The sequence below is a fragment of the Gigantopelta aegis genome, unplaced genomic scaffold (genome assembly GCF_016097555.1).
Source record: "Gigantopelta aegis isolate Gae_Host unplaced genomic scaffold, Gae_host_genome ctg8629_pilon_pilon, whole genome shotgun sequence".
NCBI classification, from domain to species: domain Eukaryota; kingdom Metazoa; phylum Mollusca; class Gastropoda; order Neomphalida; family Peltospiridae; genus Gigantopelta; species Gigantopelta aegis.
In genome coordinates, this window is record NW_024536637.1 from 1 (window position 1) to 8,005 (window position 8,005).

Here is an 8,005-nt window from a genome sequence, read left to right on the forward strand (position 1 = left end):
TCCACAAGAACGCCTTCGGGTGTTGTCGTGGTTAAGACACTTGGGCATAAGGTTGACGCTACAACGGGTCGCGTAGGACGGTACCAGCTCGTCTACCCGAAGTGAGGTTTTAATGACTCATTGGTAGGTGTAAACACCACTACAACCCACTATCTCTGACTAAACCACTAACAATTAACAAGTAACTCACTGTCCTGGGACAGACAGCCCAGATAGCTGAGGTGTATTTGCCCAGGACGGCGTGCTTGAAACCTTAATGGACGTAAGCACGAAAATAAGTAGAAATGAAATGAGTCCGCTGGTTTTTGCCATATAATTATTGGAATATTGAAATAAATTATTAAGCTTAGTAATGGACAAGGAGGTAAGTTATTTTTATATTTACATTTCGTTTCTAGCCAATGTAACACTCATTTGGCTGAGGAGCGTGGGGACGTAGCCCAGTTGTAGACCGCTCGTTGATGAGCCGTCGGTCTAGGATCGATCCCCTTCGGTGGGGCCCATTGGGCTATCTCTCTTACCAGCCAGTGCGTCACGACTGGTATATCAAAAGCCGTGGTATGTGCTATCCTGTCTGTGGGTCGGTGCATATAACAGGTACATTATTAATAACAGAAAAAAAAAAAATGTAGAGCGCTAATTAGAATCGCTAAAGACTATGTGTCCAGAATTACCAAATGTTTTGAGATCCAATAGCCGATGATTAATAAAATCAATGTGCTCTAGTGGTGTCGTTGAACAAAACAAACTTTAACTGTTTGGCTGTAACGATATTTGGAGTTCATGTACCTACTAATGATACAGTAATAATGGGCTCTGCGCCCGGCCCACACACACACACACGCACGCTGTCAGGAACACGCGCACACAAACATATTATGGTAGGATGTTAAATGTAGTTAGTAAATTATGCTTTCTTAGGCATCAATATTCCACGATGTGTAGAATACATTACCAATTTACTAAAATGTGGCATCACAGGTTATTGTGGAACCGGTTTTTTTTTATGACTTTTAGTATTATTATTTCTTCTTCTTATATTTTACTTTTTTAAATTACTATATGATTATTATAAATTTTTATTTACTATTGAACAATGTCCATCCGTAAATAAAATATATTAAAACAATAACACTCACATACAAGAACCGTTTCCTAAAGCACCCTGTTCTATCACCTGATGTATCACTCGTATGTAAAAACAAAGGTTCAAAGTAAAAATTGTTGGGTTTTAACGACAACACCACTAGGCACTAGTTCTTTAATCTCGTCTAATGGATGACCGTCTTTCGTCACGAATTGTGAATAAAACATGTCGCCTCTCTCTCTCTCTCTCTCTCATCCCGTCCTCTCTCTCCTTCTCTCTCTCTCTCTCACTCTCCTCTCTCTCTCTCCGTCTCTCTCTCTCTCTCTCTCTCCTCGTTCCTCTCTCTCTCTCCTCTCTCTGTGTGTGTGTGTCTGTGTCTCTCTCTGTCTCTGTCCTCTCAATATTAATATTAATATTAATTGACAACAGCACTATTTTACATCCCGTACCTTCAATTGCAATGTCGTGGGACATTGCCTGGGTTTGGGGGTAGCCCGTGTCCAGCCACATCGAAACGACCCATCATATCTCAGACGAGCGCTGTATCCACTAAGCGATACGCCGCCTAACTATAATTACAAATGACAGATAGATCTGACGTCACGCAATTGTTTTTCGTTTATTAACGAACTTTGACCTCCACAAAGTCCAACAGGGATTTACGTGAAATATATAGAGACTATTTCAGGGGGTTTTTTTCAAATGGTATATGAGAGATAGGAAGGTTCCCTTTAGAAATACAATAATGTTACGAATGGTGTTATTTTGGAGTAAACTGGTTAAAGGCGAAAAATAAACTTGAAGTATTTTATGTACATTAATGTTTCCTTTAAACAGTGGTGAAAGAAATCAATTTAAATGTTTGAAATTCATCAAAAAGTATTCGATAACACGGGAGTGGGGTACATCTATACCAATCAAAATAATGATTTCAAATTGTATAAACAAGAATTGAAACAAAACCTCTGCAATCATTTATACAACAGTGATTCTCGGATATACAAACTCTTCTAGGGGTCAATTTTATACATTATTTAAAACAGAATTTTATTTCGAAAAACCTATTCGTCGAGATTATCGTACCAAAATAGATGCTTAATAACTAAATTGCGTACGTCAAATTTAAGATTACCAATCGAAACTGGCAGATGGCATAACAGTTCCTAGAGAAAACAGAATATGCAAACTTTCTAATACTGATATTGGAGATAAGTACCAGTATTTATTCAACTGTAAGAATGAAAACATTGAAAACATTAGAATAAAATATATAAAACAATATATATAAAACGTTTTTAAAATGAAAGGTATGCTGTGTCATGTAATGCACCATTATTAGAAAAAAACTAGCTATATTTATTAAAACATTATCTAGTCTAGTGAACTGACGTTCTTTCGCCGCACCTTTTAGCCATTTTGTTTGCATATCTTGTGTTCTATGTTAATTGTAGATACTTCTATGTTGAACGCCTGGTTTCTTGTCATGTGTGTTAATTATGTATTTGAAAATGTCCTCTTGTTACACATTATAAATGTATCTGAGGTTTGTTTTTTTTAAAAAAAATAAATCTTGAAAAAATAATTTTAAAAAACCCAACAAACCACAAACACAAAAACACAACACCACCAACATATACACCACGCATATAAATACTACCACCCCTCTCCTTAAATTAAATAGAAAACAATGGAGTTAAGCTGCTGAATTTCACAGTTAACGAGTAGCGTCTATGACTAACCCTAGTTGCGCACAAAATTGAGTATTTTGTTTTTTCTTTTACAGGTACCCCATACATGTTTCAAGCACAAGGAATCTGGACACTGTGATACTAGATGAAATAAAATTTCTTTCAAAACATTGCCCAGATGATTTTTTTTTCCAACAACAAACACACTAACACTATCACCAGTGACAGTGATTGCAGGGAAATGTATTCTGTAAATAAGTGTGTGCTCACTTCATTCTTACTCGGAGTGTACTTAAAAAACCACCCCATCCATAATAACAATAATAAAATCATTAAAAGACAAATCATAATAATAATAATAATAATAATATAAAAATAATTATAATAAAAAAAAAAAAAAAAAAAAAGTGTCTACAGCACCCGGTGTTCCCAGGCGGTCACCCATCCAAGTACTAACCGGGCCCGACGTTGCTTAACTTCGGTGATCGGACGAGAACCGGTGCTTTCAACGTGGTATGGCCGTAGACAACAACTGTTGAAAAAAATAGGGGTATACATACGTAATTTTCCGGAAGTCGATATATGGCCGTAGCTTTTGTTTTGTTTTATTTGTTGGAAAAGACAGATCGAATGACTTATCGCCGGTGTTTGTTTACATGCAATTTTAGTGCAAAGTGAGTTTTTTTTAATCCACACAGTGATCTCCCTTGTGTATCGCGTAGAGAAAAAGAGTCCACAAGACCGGCCTCGGTGTTGTTCGTGGTTAAGCCACTGGGCATAAGGTTGACAGATACAGGGCTCGGAGTACGGTACCAGCTCGCACCCGAAGTGAGGTTTAATGACTTCAATTGGTAGGTGTAACACCACTACACCCACTTATCTCTGACTAACCACTAACAATTAACAAGTAACTCACTGTCCTGGACAGACAGCCCAGATAGCTGAGGTGTTTGCCCAGGACGGCGTGCTTGAACCTTAATTGGACGTAAGCACGAAAAATAAGTAGAAATGAAATGAGTCCGCTGGTTTTTGCCATATAATTATTGGAATATTGAAATAAATTATTAAGCTTAGTAATGGACAAGGAGGTATTATTTTTATATTTACATTTCGTTTCTAGCCAATGTAACACTCATTTGGCTGAGGAGCGTGGGACGTAGCCCAGTTGTAGACCGCTCGTTTGATGAGCCGTCGGTCTAGGATCGATCCCCTTCGGTGGGCCCATTGGGCTATCTCTCTTACCACCAGTGCGTCACGACTGGTATATCAAAAGCCGTGGTATGTGCTATCCTGTCTGTGGGTCGGTGCATATAACAGGTACATTATTAATAACAGAAAAAAAATGTAGATCGCTTTTCTAAGACTATGTGTCATAATTACCAAATGTTTGAGATCCAATAGCCGATGATTAATAAATCAATGTGCTCTAGTGGTGTCGTTGACCAAAACAAACTTTAACTGTTTGGCTGTAACGATATTTGGAGTTCATGTACCTACTAATGATACAGTAATAATGGCTCTGCGCCCGGCCCACACACACACACACGCACGCTGTCAGGAACACGCGCACACAACATATTATGGTAGGATGTTAAATGTAGTTAGTAAATTATGCTTTCTTAGGCATCAATATTCCACGATTGTAGAATACATACCAATTTACTAAAAATGTGGCATCACAGGTTTATTGTGGAACCGGTTTTTTTTTATGACTTTTAGTATTTATCATTTCTTCTTCTTAATATTTTTACTTTTTTAAATTACTATTATTATTATTATTAATATTTTTATTTACAATTGAACAATGTACATCCATTAAATAAAATATATTAAAACAATAAACACTCACATACAAGAACCGTTTACTAAGCTACCCTGTTCTATCACACTGATGTATACACTCGTATGTAAAAACAAAAGTTCAAAGTAAAAATGTGTTTGGTTTAACGACACCACTAGGGCACATAGATTCATTAATTATCGTCTAATGGATGACCGTCATTTCGTAACTAATTGTGAGATAAAACATGTCGCTCTCTCTCTCCGTCTCTCTCTCTCCTCTCTCTCTCTCTCTCTCTCTCTCTCTCTCTCTCTCTCTCTCTCCTCTCTCTCATCTCTCTCTCCTCTCTCTCTCTCTCTCTCTCTCTGTGTGTGTGTGTGTGTGTTCTCTCTCTGTCTCTGTCTCTCAATATTAATATTAATATTAATTGAACAACAGCACTATTTACATCCCGTACCTTCAATTGCAATGTCCGTGGGACATTGCCTGGGTTTGGGGGTAGCCCCGTGTCCAGCCACATCGAACGACCCATCATATCTCAGAAACGAGCGCTGTATCCACTAAGCGATACGCCGCCTAACTATAATTACAATGACAGATAGATGACGTCACGCAATTGTTTGTCGTTTATTAACGAACTTTGACCTCCACAAAGTCCACAGGGATTTAGTGAAATATATAGAGGACTATTTCATGGGTTTTTTTTCAAATGGTATATGAGAGATAGGAAGGTTCCCTTTAGAAATACAGTAATGTTACGAATGGTGTTATTTTGGAGTAACTGGTTAAAAGGCGAAAAATAACTTAGAAGTATTTTTATGTAAATTAATGTTTCCTTTAAACAGTGGTGAAAGAAATCAATTTAAATGGTTGAAATTCATAAAAAGTATTTCGATAACACGGGAGTGGGGTACATCTATACCAATCAAAATAATGATTTCAAATTGTATAAACAAGAATTGAAACAAAACCTACCTCTCAATCAATTTATACAACAGTGATTCTCGGATATTACAAACTCTTCTAGGGGGTCAATTTTATACATTATTTAAAACAGAATTTTTATTTCGAAACCTATTCGTCGAGATTATCGTACCAAAATAGATGCTTAATAACTAAATTGCGTACTTCAAATTTAGATTACCAATCGAAACTGGCAGATGGCATAACATTCCCTAGAGAAAACAGAATATGCAAACTTTCTAATACTGATATTGGAGATAAGTACCAGTATTTATTCCACTTCAAGAATGAAAACATTGTAACAACATTAGAATTAAAATATATAAAACACTATATATAAAACGTTTTTAAAATGAAAGGTATGCTGTCATGTAATGCACCTTATTAGAAAAAAACTAGCTATATTTATTAAAACATATCTAGTCTAGTGAGCTGACGTTTCGCCGCCCCTTTTAGCCATTTTGTTTCCCATATCTTGTGTTCTATGTTAATTGTAGATACTTTCTATGTCTTTGACGCCTGTTCTTGTCATGTTGTTAATTATGTATTTGAAAATGTCCTCTTGTTACACATTATAATGTATCTGAGTTTTTTTTTTAATAAATCTTGAAAAATAATTTTAAAAAAAACCCAACAACCACAAACAAAAAAACAACACCACCAACATATACACCACGCATATAAATACTACCACCCCTCATCCTTAATTAAATAAGAAAACAATGGGAGTTAAGCTGCTAATTTCACAGTTAACGAGTAGCGTCTATGACTACCCTAGTTGCGCACAAAATTGAGTATTTTGTTTTTCTTTACAGGTACCCCTACTGTTTCAAGCACAAGGAATCTGGACACTGTGATACTAGATGAATAAAATTTCTTTCAAAACATTGCCCAGAATGATTTTTTTTCCAACAACAAACACCTAACACTAACACTATCACCAGTGACAGTGATTGCAGGGAAATGTATTCTGTAAATAAGTGTGTGCTCACTTCATTTCTTACTCGGAGTGTACTTAAAAACCACCCCATCCATACTAACCATAATAAAATCATTAAAAGACATAATATAATAATATAAATAAATTACTAATAATATAAAATAATTATAATTAAAAAAAAAAAAAAAAAAAGTGTCTACAGCACCGTGTTTCCCAGGCGGTCACCCATCCAAGTACTAACCGGGCCCGACGTTTGCTTAACTTCGGTGATCGGACGAGAACCGGTGCTTTCACGTGGTATGTCCGTAGACACAACTGTTGAAAAATAGGGTATACATACGTAATTTTCCGGAAGTCGATCTATGGCCGTAGCTTTTGTTTTGTTTTATTGTTGGAAAGACAGATCGAATGACTTATCGCCGGTGTTGTTTACCATGCAATTTTAGTGAAGTTTTTTTTTTAATCCCACAGGTGATCTCCCTTGTGTATCGCGTAGAGAAAAAGAGTCCACAAAGACCGGCCTCGGTGTTGTCGTGGGTTAAGCCACTGGGCATAAGGTTTGACAGATCCAGCGGCTCGGGAGTACGGTACCAGCTCGCACCCGAAGTGAGGTTTAATGACTCAATTGGGTAGGTGTAAACCCCACTACACCCACTTTCTCTGACTAATCCACTAACAAATTAACTCATAACTCACTGTCCTGGACATACAGCCCAGATAGCTGAGGTGGTTTGCCCATGACAGTGCGTGCTTGAACCTTAATTTGACGTAGCACGAAAATAGTAGAAATTAAATGATTCCGCTGGTCTTTTGCCATATAATTATTGGCATATTGAAATACAATTATTAAGGCTTAGCTAATGGACAAGGATGTATTATTTTTACTATTTACAGTTTCGTTTCTAGCCAATGTACCACTCATATAGGGCTGAGGAGCGTGGGACGTAGCCCAGTTTGTAGACCGCTCGTTTGATGAGCCCGTCGGTCTAGGATCGATCCCCTTTCGGTGGTCCATTGGGCTATCTTCTCTTACCAGCCAGTGCGTCACGACTGGTCCTATCACAATCCGTGGTAAAATGTTGCTAATCCTCTTCTGTGCGGTCGTGTGCATATACAGGTACAATTATTGAACCAGAACAAAAAACCTTCCTGTAGATCCGCTTTCTAAACCTTTTTTGTGTCCTAATTACCCAAATGTTTGAGATCCAATAGCCGATGATTACTAAATCAATGTGCTCTAGTGGGTGTCTTTTGAACAAAACAAACTTAACTGTTTGGCTGTCTTCGATATTTGGATTTCATGTCCCTACTAAATTATCCAGTAATGAATGGCTCTGCGCCCTGCCCACAGCACCACACACGCACGCGGGTCAGGAACCCCGCACACAAAACCTATTATGGTAGGATGTTTAATGTATTTTCCTACATTAGCGCTTTCTACGGGCATCATATTCCATGATGTAGAATACTAACCCGAATTTCCCCCTAAAAATGTCATCCCATCAACCAGTTCTTGTGGAACCGGTTTTTTTTTATGACTTTAGTAG

At 37.3% G+C, this 8,005-nt stretch overlaps 1 non-coding gene and 1 pseudogene across 1 annotated transcript; both read right to left on the reverse strand.

Moving 5' to 3' along the window:
• Positions 1-3,183: 3,183 nt before the first annotated feature.
• Positions 3,184-3,302, reverse strand: LOC121367053. Its single transcript, XR_005957300.1, has one exon. It is a non-coding gene; the product is annotated as a 5S ribosomal RNA (ribosomal RNA).
• Positions 3,303-6,651: 3,349 nt separating this feature from the next.
• On the reverse strand, positions 6,652-6,769 carry LOC121367055 (annotated as a pseudogene).
• Between the last annotated feature and the right edge of the window lie 1,236 nt (positions 6,770-8,005).